Here is a 13,301-nt window from a genome sequence, read left to right as displayed (position 1 = left end):
TTCTGGCTCAGGTCATGATCCCAGGGTCGTGGGATTGAGCTCTGCTCAGTGCAGAGCCTGCTTGGAATTCTCTCTAAAAAAATAAATAAATAGAATAAAATAAAAAAGAAAAGAACCATTGCAAAGAGAGGACAATGTGAGCAACAGTAAGAATAACTCCAAGAAGAAGATACACACGTTAATAATTTTTTGCGAATTAAAGCTTCTGAATCATAACACATCTCCCCTTCACTTATTGTGGTTAATTTTCTCTGCCTTTCGTCACTGTGCCAGAAGCAGTATTTTGGGCGGGGGATGGGGGTGGGGCAGTAAAATGCAAATATTAATATATGTATTTGAAAGTAGATCTTTTTCCAATACCAACCACATGTTGTGTCACATATCTTCTATGCTGAAAATATTCCTCTCTATGAGGGTGCCAGCTGTTTAATGGTACATAAAGGGACCTTAATTTTACCCTTAATCTACTGAACCTCCTAGTGGATACCACATAAAATAGGTCAATGCCTTTTTTTTTTCCTGGAAATGGTCTATTAAATATTTAACCTTTTTATCTTCTTCAAAAATAAAAACATTAGCATGAAAATTTTCAAAAACTCTCTTACTTTTATGTGGAAAAAGTGTACCCATTAGAATATTTGATTTATTAAACCCTAAATAAGAGGACTTTATGTCAAAAGAAATGTCATTAATCATCTAACATAATGAATGTCAAAAAATCTACTCATGTGTTCCTGCCAAAATATGGAAACTTAACTATTTTTTAAAAATTTTTTAAATGTTTATTTTTAAGAGAGAGAGACAGAGCATGAGCGGGGGGAGGGCCAGAGAGAGGCAGACACAGAATTGGAAGCAGGCTCCAGGCTCTGAGCTGTCAGCACAGAGCCCAACGTGGGGCTCAAACCAGGAACCTTGAGAACATGACCTGAGCCGAAGTCGGATGCCCAACCGACTAAGCCACCCAGGTGCCCCTGGAAACTTATTTTGAGGGAAAAAAAAGAACTATTACAGAAAAACAAAATAACTCCAGTGGATTAGAATGTATTAAATACATTTAATCCACAAGTTCATTTTTTTTTAAATTTTTTTTAATGTTTGTTTATTTTTGAGACAGAGACAGAGCATGAGCAGGGGAGGGGCAGAGAGAGAGGGAGACACAGAATCCGAAGAAGGCTCCAGTCTTTGAGCTGTCAGCACAGAGCCTGACGCGGGGCTCAAACCCACAAACCCCATGAGATCATGACCTGAGCCGAAGTCGGATGCTTAACCGACTGAGCCACCCAGGAGCCCCCACAAGTTCATTTTTAAAACCTACAAATAGTTGATCATTATTAGAGGGTAAAATAAAGGGAAAGAATCAAGCATTTTATCCTTCCTTTTATATGCAAATTGAATCATGTGATAATAAAAGAGTTAGGGGCAAATTTTTTCTTTATACATATTCTAGCTAACAGATAAAGAAGGAATGACCGAATGAGATATCACTACTTTTTAAAAAAAAAATTTTTTTTAACATTTATTTATTTTTGAGAGACAGAGAGAGGCAGAGTATGAGCAGGGGAGGGGCAGAGAGACAGGGAGACACAGAATCCGAAGCAGGCTCCAGGCTCCGAGCTGTCAGCATGAGCCCGACGCGGGGCCCAAACTCACAAATCGTGAGATCATGACCTGAGCCGAAGTCAGACACTCAACCGACTGAGCCACCCAGGCGCCCGGAGATACCACTACTTCTTATTCCAAAATGGATCTAGGCAATAATCATTAATATCAAAATATCAGGAAAACAACAACAAAAAGAGAGAGAGAATTAGGTTGGTAGGATGACAGCCTACCTATAATCATCTTGCCTCTTCTCTCCATCAAGAAAACCTGATCACGTCTCTATACCCAGGTCCCAATTTATGAAACTATAGAAGTTAGAAGAACACGTTAAATTATGCAATCAACAAAATCCAGATCTTGGAAAACTGCACAGGACAAATGACTCCATTTCTTTAACAAATTGAAAAAATAAAGTTGTAGAAGGAGGAACCTATAATAGAGACTTAAAGGATTTATCCACTCATAGCATTATGTAGACTTTACTTTGGTCCTGATTCAACCAAAAATTAACATGGCTTCACACAGAAACTTGTACACAAATGTTCATAGCAACATTATTTATAATAGCCAAAAAGTGGATAAATAAAAATGTGGTATACCCGTACAATGGAATTCAGCAGTAAAAAAAGATCCATGCTGCACTATAGATCAATCTTGAAAACTTTATGCTACGTGAAAGAAGTCAGACAGAAAACACCACATATGGTATTATTCCATTTATATGAAATGTACAAAATAGGCAAGTCCATAGCATGTATATTAGTGGTTGCCAAGGGATGAGTGGGAAATGGTAAGTGACTGCTATTGGATACAGGGTTTTCTATTTGGGATGATGGAATTAAGATAGTGATCATGACTGTACATCTTTGTGAAAACGCTATAAACCACTGAATTATACACTTTAAATGGATAAATTTTATGGGATGTGAATTGTATGTCAAAAAATATGGCATTCATGAGACAAATGGAAATTTAAATACTGATTTGTTACTTGATAATATTAAGTTATCAGCTTATAACATTACATCTTTGTTTTAGAGATACATCTTAAATATTTACAGATGAAATATACTGCTGGGGTTTGCTTCAAAAACAGTATAGGATATAGTTGGAAAACCGTTATTTTCCAGGTATCAGAGAAAGAACTGTATCAGGCAAGAATTATCAGTGGATGCTGTGATGATCCTAAAATATGTCCACAAATTCTTTGATAGTCTCCCTTCAAGAATTGGAGCTTGGGAAAAAAAAAAAAAGAGTTTAGAGCTTATTGTTTCCTGTAATGTGGGTTGGACTTAGTCACTTAAAAAAAAATGTTTATTTATTTAGAGAAAGGGTGGGGAGAGAGGGAGACAGAGAATCCCAAGCAGGCTCCATGCTGTCAACACAGAGTGTGATGTAGGGCTCGAACCCACAAACTGCGAGATCATGACCTGAGCTGAAACCAAGAGTCTGACGCTTAACCGACTGAGCCACCCAGGCGCCCCTGGACTTAGTAACTCCTAATGAGTCCACTGTAGTGGAAGTGACAGTGTATGAGTCCCAAGAGTAGGTCACAAAAGGCATTGCTCTCTCAGGGATCACTTGCTCTAGAGGAAACCAGTCCATGCCACGAGGACACAGAAGCAACTCTAGAGAGAAGTTTGTGAAGCAAGGAACTGACAGTTTCAGCACAACTTGCCAGGTATATGAATGAACTGTCTTGGCAATGGATTCTCCAGCTCCAGGCAAGCCTTCAGATGATGGCAACTTCTGGCCAACACTGAAATGTAATCTCACCAGAGATCCTGAGGCAGAAACATCAAGCTAACCACTACCAATTTCCTGACCCACAGAAACTGAGATCATAAATACTGTTTTATTTTTATTTTTTTAACTTTTTTTTTTTAATTTTATTTATTTTTGGGACAGAGAGAGACAGAGCATGAACAGGGGAGGGGCAGAGAGAGAGGGAGACCCAGAATCGGAAGCAGGCTCCAGGCTCTGAGCCATCAGCCCAGAGCCCGACGCGGGGCTCGAACTCACGGACCGCGAGATCGTGACCTGAGCTGAAGTCGGATGCTTAACCGACTGAGCCACCCAGGCGCCCCAATACTGTTTTAAACAACTAAGTTTTGACATATGTATTATGCAGCAACAGGTAAATACAGACGCTGAATCTAAGGGAAATGTTGCTGATAAGCAGATTATTTGCATGATCTTAAAGCATCTCCGCACAGACTGTTTCTTATTTGCAAGGGGGGAGGCAGTCAACTGTAGAGTGATGCAATTGGGCAACAACCTTGACCAGTGATCAAGATCAACATCACCAATAAGGGGCAGATAGACATACGCCTCCACATGTGATATCCTGAGAGGAACACAACATAAACTAGGCGGTATTCTGGGCAAGAATGTGTATTTGGAATCTAATCATAAGAAAATGGTAGACAAATCCCCAGTGAGGACCATCTTATTAAAAAAAAAAGGAAGAGGTATTTATTTTGCCAAAATGTCAATGCTATAAAAGAGAAAGTCTCTGGAAATGGAGGCTGACAACTGAATACAACACCTAGCCCTGAACTGGAAGAGAAAAAATGCTATAAAGAACATAATCACCAAAATTGGAATACAAAAGGTAGAACAGAGATATAATTGAGTCAGTGTTAAATTTACTGAAGTTGGTGACTGTACTATATGTAAGAGAATATCTTCATTTTAAAGAAATACATAATGAAGTATTTAAGGGTAAAGGGCTATGATATATGTAACTTGCCCTCAATAGGTGGAAAAAAAGTGTTTGGGGGAGGGTTGTGTGTGTGCGTGAGAGCGAGAGAGATGAAGGGATGAATCTGGGTAAAGGGTGATAGGTATTTGATTTTGTCTTACTATTTTCATTTTTTGTTCCTTACATGTATGCTTGAAATTATTTCCAAATAAAAATTTATTATTATTTTTTAAAGGTTTCGGTTTTTTTTGTTTTTGTTTTTTTTTTTAACGTTTTATTTATTTTTGAGACAGAGAGACAGAGCATGAACGGGGGAGGGGCAGAGAGAGAGGGAGACACAGAATCGGAAGCAGGCTCCAGGCTCTGAGCCATCAGCCCAGAGCCTGATGCGGGGCTTGAACTCACGGACCGTGAGATCGTGACCTGAGCTGAAGTTGGACGCCTAACCGACTGAGCCACCCAGGCGCCCCCCAAATAAAAATTTAAAAGATAAAAATTCTGTGGGATTGAGGGGAAAAAGTAACGTTAAAAATGAAATAAAATTGGCTGTAAGCTGACAATTATCGAAGCTGAATGGTATATTGTAAAAGGAGGTTTACTAAACTCTTCTACTTTCGTATATATTTGAAATATTCCATAATAAACGGCGGTGAAGTGTAAGAGAACTGAAGTTAAAGATCCCAAGTGTCTCTTCCAGTGCCTAGTTCTATGGTCTTTTTAAATGCGTTAAAAAAATTATTATTAAGGGGCGCCTGGGTGGCCCAGTTGGTTAAGCGGCCAACTCTTGATTTTGGCTCAGGTCACGATCTCATGGTTCATGAGTACGAGCCCCACGTGAGGCTCTGTGCTGACAGCGTGGAGCCTGCTTCGGATCCTTGGTCTCCCTCTCTCTGCCCCTCCCCTACTTATGCTCTCTCTCTTAAAAATAAGTGCTAAAAAATAAAAAAAAATTTTTTAGTGCATTCCCAATGTTACATAACCATCACCACCATCCATCTCCAGAACTTTTTATCTTGCAAAACTGAAACTCTGTGCCCAGTAAACACTATCTCCCCTCCCCACTCGCCCTCCTTCCAGCCTCTGGCAACCACCCCTCTACTTTCTGTCTCTATGACTAGGACTACTCCAGGTCCCTTATACAAGTGGAGTCACACAGTATTTGTCCTTTTGGGCCCGGCTCATTTCACTTAACAGTGGCTTCACGGTTCATCCGTGCTGTAGCATGTGCCAGAATTTCCTTCCTTTCAAAGGCTGAATGATACTCCATTGTCTGTACACGGCACATTCTGTTTGTGGACACTTTGGTTGTTTCCACCCCCTGACTACTGTGAAAAATGCTGCTGTGACCATGGCGTACACGAGCTCGTTGAATCCCTGCTTTTAATTTCAAGCCTGGATTTTTACAATTTGTTAGGGAAAGAGAGTTATATTTTAAATTCCTCTTACCATCTGGGATCTAGTTTGTTTGATGTTTTTAAGTGATCTTCAAAGGGGCGATGATCATGCTTTTCCAGAGAAAGCACAGACGTGACTGGTCTTGACCGTTGCAGCTGAGCTCCAGTCTCATTTCAAACGAGTTCCTTCACGTGCAGTGCTATTCACGTGCCTATTTGACAGTTATTTCTGTTGGACGGATTGGATAATAGGAACCTTGTTTTCGGTTTTGGACACTGGGTAGGCACAGGGAAAAATGACCAAAGTTGGTCAAGTTCATGAGAAAGGGCTTGTGAGCCTGGCTTCTCTAGTAGCACAATCCCCTTCTTTGAGGCCTGAGTACTATTATTTTCTCACGGTTGCTTTTCCCCATGTACCCCAGGATGGTGGCACTTCCTTCCCCTTTCCTAAAGGGTTACATAATTATGCAGACCAGCATCGTGGGCCTTTTTCCACTTGGACAGTACTTTCTGGAACTGCTAGATTTCCAGATGAGAACTGTTTATTCTGGATCAGACTTAATTTGGTCAGCTGAATTCTCCTGGGTATGGAGAGTTTTTCTTACCCTTGGCCTACTTTTTGTGGTACTAAATATCCTTTTACAGTTTCACCAAGCACTTTGTAAAATAGAAATAGTTGAAAGTGCTGCTTTATTTTGCTTCCTTAGCTCCTTTTGCTGTTTCAGTACGTACATCAGTTACCCTGGGGCTGGTAAACTGTAACCAGAGAGGCTTGCACTGGAAGGGATGTCACAATATTCATCAAGTGCCTACTATGCGCCAGCCCCTCCCCCGCACCATCCATTATAATACTAGATAGTTATTACCCCCAGAACATTAAGAGTGGTGATGGAGATGTGTTCAGGGCCTAATGGGAAAAAAAGAAAGACACAGGCAAAGCGAGAGGCTTTTACTTATGTGTAATGTCTTCTCTACCCTGATCACTGCTTGGATTGTCCCCTCCAACACATTACCATTCATTAGCAGAAGAAAATCACCAAAGTGTCATTGATCTCCAAAATCAACTCATTTTTCCATGTTCTCAAACCAGCATGGGAAAAACTAGGAAAAGACAAAGGAAGAGGAAGTGCAGAGGGAAACAAGTTGGGATTCCTGCCCTCCCGTGAACCGCCTATATTCGTATAATCTTTTTTCTGTATTTTCCTCTTCTCTACATTACCTCACTTTTCAGTGATTAATAGCTAACATTACAAGTGAGCATCATACTTACTAGTATTAGTTTTTCTAAATGTTTATGTATTTTTTTTAAAAACTTTTTTTTTCAACGTTTTTTTATTTATTTTTGGGACAGAGAGAGACAGAGCATGAACGGGGGAGGGGCAGAGAGAGAGGGAGACACAGAATTGGAAACAGGCTCCAGGCTCCGAGCCATCAGCCCAGAGCCTGACACGGGGCTCGAACTCACAGACCGCGAGATCGTGACCTGGCTGAAGTCGGACGCTTAACTGACTGCGCCACCCAGGCGCCCCTATTTTATGTATTTTGAGGGGGAGAGGAGCAGAGAGAGGGAGAGAGAGAATCCCAAACAATTTCCCTGCTACAAGCGCAGAGCCCATTGCAGGTCTTGATCTCACAAACCGTGAGAATGTGACCTGAGCTGAAACCAAGAGTCGGACACTTTACTAAGCCACCCAGGTGCGCATTGTTAGTATTACTCTTAAGTGTCATAGCAATCCTGTTGTTCCCAATTTTTCATTGTCCTTTACAGTGACATAGAACTCTATACACATACCTTTTTCCCCCTTTTGGATGACTTCCTTGATGTAAACCCTTAGGAATGGAATGTTGGCCAGGCTTAGGATGAGATTAAGTCCATTTAAAATGACTTCGATGCTCTCCCCTAATTAAGGTACAGGGCCATAAAAATGTTCATTCCTGTGTTAGTGACTGGGATCCTGCTTTTTAAAAGGGCACCTTTTAAAGCAATGAAACAAGTATTAGCTTAACATTCAAACGCACTCGAAAAAACTGTTGGAATGCGTGAGCTTGCTAGACTACGGGAAGCATGGATACCCAACAAAGGAAGGAATAAATGGTCAAGTGCTGGAGGAGGGTGTCCACTTCTGTCAGAGTGGCCTTACTCATCATTCATCTGAGACTTTGAGCAGTTTCCCACCTCAGAGAGGAAGTTGGCCCCTGTCAGGTCCACTTCTATGTGGGGTTTTTGATATAGAACTGTAATATATATTTTCTCTTCCTTATGATTTTCTTAATAACATCTTCTTCTCCCTAGCTTACTTTATTGTAAGTATATCGTATTGAATCCATATAACACACAAAATATACATCAATCGACTGTTTATGTTATCAGTAAGGCCAGTGGTCAACAGTAGGCTATTAGTAAAGTTCTGGGGGAGTCCAAAGTTACACACACATTTTTGACTGCAAGGGTGCCCTTAATCCCGTTGTTCAAGGGTCAACTGCACTTCTTTTCCTTCCTGTATCTGCCGCTTGGGGTTTTCCCTCTCTTCACTGTCTTTTCCTTACGCCTTGTATTCTCACCAAGAGTAACTCGGGGTGGTTGCTATGCATCTCAGGCTCCTTCTGGCTTTAACATCTCCAGAGGTTCTTAGTTCTCTTCCATCATCACTCATCCCTTCCTAGAGCTTTACTCACTCTGAGCTTCTCCTTTTCTGCATCACAGGCGATGGGACCCCCTGAGGGTGGGCTAAAAATCTGCTCTCACCTTTACTGTCTCTATTCAGAATCTTACCTTCTTCACTCAAGAAACAGAGCAAATGCCACTTCCTCTGTTGGAGAAGTCAAGTACGCCAAAGATGGCCGACGGGGCTAAAACAAACCCTGGTCTCCAGCTTAGAGACCCCTCCTCTGGGTTCTTCTTCCTTTGTTTGCTTTGTGGGCAAAACCCCCCACAGATATGGACGTTGTCGGCTATAAATTACCCTCCTGACTTGCATTCCGGGCTCAGACCTTTGGAGAAACAGTCTCCTCTGAGCCCGCTGGTGTAAAATAAATCTCCAATCCACCAAGATCTCCGAGTGCCGCTTGCTTCTTCCGCCATCGTTCCAGCCTGGTTCCATAACACCTCCAGGAAGCCTTCTCTGATTGTCCCAGCAGAAAGGACTGCCATGGCACTTTAGTGGACCTCTCAAGACACTCATCACTTTATATCAAATTTTAGAGGTCTCCTCTTGTCTTCTGGACTCCAGACAGGACCCTAGTAAGTCGGTTTGTGACTGGGTGCATCTTTACCGGCTGCTGCTGGGGCTGCAGCCGAGGGGAGCTGTTTTTAGCCGTCAGGTTTTGGGGGGCTGCTACCCAGAGCATTTCGGTTCTCTAGCACCTTTATCCTATGTTTTCATATATACGCTGTCTCTCTGACATGCAGGTTTCTATGAATGGAGACAGAGACCCCATAAACAACACTGTCCACAAGGAAACCCATTCCACATTCCCGAGGAATTGTGTTAGAAATTTTGGAAACACTGCCTGCTTGTCAAGGTCACAGGATTTAGAAAGGTCACAGGATTTAGCCTGATAACTTAGAAGGGAATAAAACACATATCTTCCAACCAGAGTAGTAGTGGAGAGTATCCTTCATTTCCAACAAAGCCCCAAAAGAAAAATGCTAAGGATTCATTAAGCCCAGATGCTCAAAGGAGTGGAATTCATGGCACACAGAATAAAAATGTTTAAACCTTGAGTCTCAAAATGAGGGAGCTATCACTAATATTTCAAAGGTGGGAAAATATGTAAGATGAAAAAATTCCAGTCCTGCTGGCCCTGTGATTTTGAACAACCATACAATGGGTGACACACACAAAATGTTCATCTTTACCTGTGGAACTTAACCTGGGAATTTCCACTGTAAAAGCATTTAGTGACCTATTGAGGGCACGGAGGCATTGGTGTCTCATGGATGACCTTGCACAAAGGGCCAGTTCAGGGTCACTGCAGCTGAGGACGGTGTAGTTTAACTTCAGTCTCAGTGGTTTCTAGGAAGCGCTGCTGAGGGACCTTCATCTAGGGCACAGCCAGGAGGGGCACGTGGAGAGGCTACTTTTCAAATCCTCTGCTATCCGACTTTGACCTAACCATTCCCCAGAGCAAAGCACTACCTTCTGGGAAAGTTGATCGGGGGGTTAAAAAAAAAAAAAAATAAAAAAAAAATCCATGGACTGGATCAAATAGAAATGAAAATCCAGATGATGATTGCAGATGGACTTTCTGAGCATACAAAGTACCCCCTGCCTGTCAAGTGTGTGAAGAAAAAGTGAGTTTTCTACACCGCGCTGGTGGGGCAGGTCTCCTGGGTCTTTACTTGGCCAGAAGAGTAACTGAGATGCTGGAGTGGCCCCCGTGCTCTCCCCGATCTCTCAGACTTGCTTTTCACTGACAAGCGCCGCTAAACTCTGGCAAAATCCATGGAAAACACGTTCTCACAGTGACCGCTTTTTGACGGAGAGCGGCAGTCACAGGAGTTTTGTTCTTGGGCCTATTGTTTGGGGCGAATGTGATTTAAAGTCGGCGGAAAGCTGGGAGACTGGACTGCTGAGGAAAGGGCAGGGTGGCTGCTGGGTTCCGATAAACATCACTGAATGTGTGGCCAAGGGCAGGGCGAAAGAGGGTGTGAGTCCTTCTCAACCAACTTTCTAATCCGTAGCACCCGACCCGCCTCGTGCCCGCAGCCAAGCCCTTCCAGGTATTCCCCTGCCTTCTCCGAGTCTATCCCCCTTCTACCGGCTGACAGGGCTCTCCCCATCCTGACCTAGCTGTGGAGGGCCCAGCCACACCGAAGAACATTCACCGCTTCCAAGTCTGCCTGTGCTGATCTCCCAGCCCCGGAGTCCTCTACAGCCTCTCCCATCACTGCACCTGACTCCCACCTCACCCCCAACGACTCTCACTTAGCCTTCAGGTCTCAACTTAGGCTCCCAGGGGAAGAGACTTTGACTCGTCTCTGTTCAGAAAGCAGCTGGCCACCTTGATGGGCTTAAACGCATCCTGGCCTTGGCCCTGGCCCTTTTTGCCCTCTGTGATAACTGCTCACCTGTCCCTGCTGAACAGCAGGCTCCAAAGGGCCAGGCACCACGTGTGTACATAGTAGGCCCTTAAATATTTGATGGGGAGCAGCTGGAGTTTAAAATGCAGTATGAGGGACTTGGGTTAATCTTAAGAGGGGCTTCCCAGTGCAAGTAGCTAAAGAGGCACAAATCTTGGGTCTCTGGAGGCCAGTTGTCTCTGATGTGTTAAAAGTCCTGAGAGTTTGTGGCTGCCTGGGAGAGTTCTGGAAAACACTGGACACTTATGTGATTTTTAGACTTGGGGAATGTCAGCCCTTCAGATTCAAAAAAAATAAGGTTCCTTCATCCATCTCCATAAGCCAGTGCACAGAACCTGTAACAAAATGAGAAAAATATAGACAAATTAATCAGCACAACTCAATTATTTGGTTTAAAGGATTCTCCTTTACTCTGACCCTATGCTCTTCTCATGTTTGCATATTAAGATGTCTTTGTAAGAAGTGAGAGTCAGGGGGCGCCTGGGTGGTGCAGTCGGTTAAGCGTCCGACTTCAGCCAGGTCACGATCTCGCGGTCTGTGAGTTCGAGCCCCGCGTCAGGCTCTGGGCTGATGGCTCGGAGCCTGGAGCCTGTTTCCGATTCTGTGTCTCCCTCTCTCTCTGCCCCTCCCCCGTTCATGCTCTGTCTCTCTCTGTCCCAAAAATAAATAAAAAAACGTTGAAAAAAAAATTAAAAAAATAAAAATAAAAAAAGAAGTGAGAGTCAGAAGATGAAGTAGTTTATAGTAGTCCTTACATGGCAAAAGAAGAAATGTTAAAACTTTCTAGCCATGTCTGGGGGCTGGGGTAGTGGGAGGAATTTGACCTCTCTACTCTAGATCACCCTAAAAAGAAGTTCCAGGTGTCCAGGTGAATAAATATGAAAGACAAAGCTTTAGAAATTCCTAGAAGATCATAGAGAATCTCATGACCTTGAGGTAGAGTAGTCTTATTTACAAATAAGACACAGAAAGATAGGATTTCCTCTAAGCCTAAGAGGAAAGACATATTTAACTACATTAAGAATTCTAATCATTAAAACAGATCATAAAGAATGAAGTCACAGAATGAGATATTTGCAACACACATAAATGACAAATAGTATCTAGAATACAAACATATACATGCATATAAAAACTCATAGAACGCTCAAGCAAATAAGAAACAGACAACCTAATAGACAAATGAGTGAAAGACTTGGAACAGGCATTTAACAAAAGTAGAAATCTAGGGGCTCCTGGGTGGCTCGGTCAGTTAAGCGTCTGACTTCAGCTCAGGTCATGATCTCGCGGTTCACAGGGGTTCGAGCCCTGCCATCGGGCTCTGTGCTGACAGCTCACAGCCTGGAAACTGATTGATTCTGTGTCTCTGCCTCTCCTTCCTGTGCTCTCCCTCAATGGCTAATAAATAAATGAAAAGGCACTCAACCTTATTAGTATTCAGGGAAATGCAAATCAAAAGCCACAATCGGATACCATTTCACACCCACCCACCAGATTGGCAAAAATTAAATTCCTTGTGATACCTAAGCATTGGAGACAATGCGGAAAAACATCCAGCAGTTTCACTCTGGCATCTACACCCTGGAGAAACACATGCAGGTGCACTAGAATGGTCAGAGCAGCACCGCCATTCATGTCAGCCCTGAACGGGAACCGGCTAAGTCCACCTTTGGCAGACTGGATAAACTGTGGGATAGCTGTAGAACGGCACTGTATTAATAAAACAATGAAGGAGAATAATCTCCTAAAAACAAGAATTAAGCAGAAAAATACAAATGGTGATTCCACTTATTCAAGTTCAAAAATAGACACAAAATAAACTATGCAATTTGGGATACAAATGTAGGAACAAGGAGGTAAAATTATAAAGAAATAATTATCTCAAAAATGAGTATAAAATACTTCTGGAGGAGGAAGAATTATGACCATGGAGAGATACACGGAGTAGGGTTTTTAGGTGCTGGCTAATATGCTACTTCTTACCTGGGTCGTGGTTACATGAATGGTTGCTTTAGATTTATTTTAATGTATATTCCTTGCTCTTTTCTGTAGGTATATTTCACTTAAGTTGCCCATCTTTTTTTATTTTAGAGAGCAAGAGAAAGCATAAGCAAGGGAGGGGCAGAGAGAGAGAGAGAGAGAGAGAGAGAGAGAGAGAGAGAGAGAGAGAATCTCAAGCAGGTTCCAAGCTCAGTGTGGAGCCTGACTCAGGGCTGGATCCCAAGAACTGTGAGATCATGACCTGAGCCACAACCACTGACTGAGACACCCAAGCGCTGCCCCACACGTCTTCTTAAAAAAGTTTTACCAACTGCAAATCTCCAAGCCTAAGAAGCCCCTATTTACGTGGTTCTCACTAAACCCTGAGTCCAATTGTTTTAGAAAGGACTCAAAGTAGCTCCAAGGCGGGGGGCACTTTAAGAAAGGAGAGAGGCTGGCGCTGGGTCTTCGATTGTGGGTTCTCTCAGGAATGCTTCTCTGAACAATCAGGGGGTGGGAAAGTGAGGCACAGCAAAGG

At 42.7% G+C, this 13,301-nt stretch overlaps 1 protein-coding gene across 4 annotated transcripts in view; it reads right to left on the bottom strand.

Annotated features, from left to right (window-relative positions):
• Positions 1–6,644: 6,644 nt before the first annotated feature.
• Positions 6,645–13,301, bottom strand: part of AVL9 (AVL9 cell migration associated) — a 77,658-nt gene continuing 71,001 nt past the window's right edge. For 3 of the 4 annotated variants that reach the window (XR_006197671.1, XR_006197677.1, XR_006197678.1), the window contains 3 exons: positions 10,772–11,118; positions 7,493–7,674; positions 6,645–6,801 (listed from right to left, as the gene is read on the bottom strand). The gene's annotated coding sequence lies outside the window, so the exon portion shown is untranslated. The remainder of the gene's footprint in view (positions 6,802–7,492; positions 7,675–10,771; positions 11,119–13,301) is intronic. The other variant, XR_006197673.1, reaches the window with a different exon arrangement.

Source organism: Panthera leo, chromosome A2 (assembly GCF_018350215.1).
Source record: "Panthera leo isolate Ple1 chromosome A2, P.leo_Ple1_pat1.1, whole genome shotgun sequence".
NCBI classification, from domain to species: domain Eukaryota; kingdom Metazoa; phylum Chordata; class Mammalia; order Carnivora; family Felidae; genus Panthera; species Panthera leo.
The sequence above is the reverse complement of the archived record's forward strand: the minus strand, read 5'-3'. Positions and strand labels throughout refer to the sequence as shown.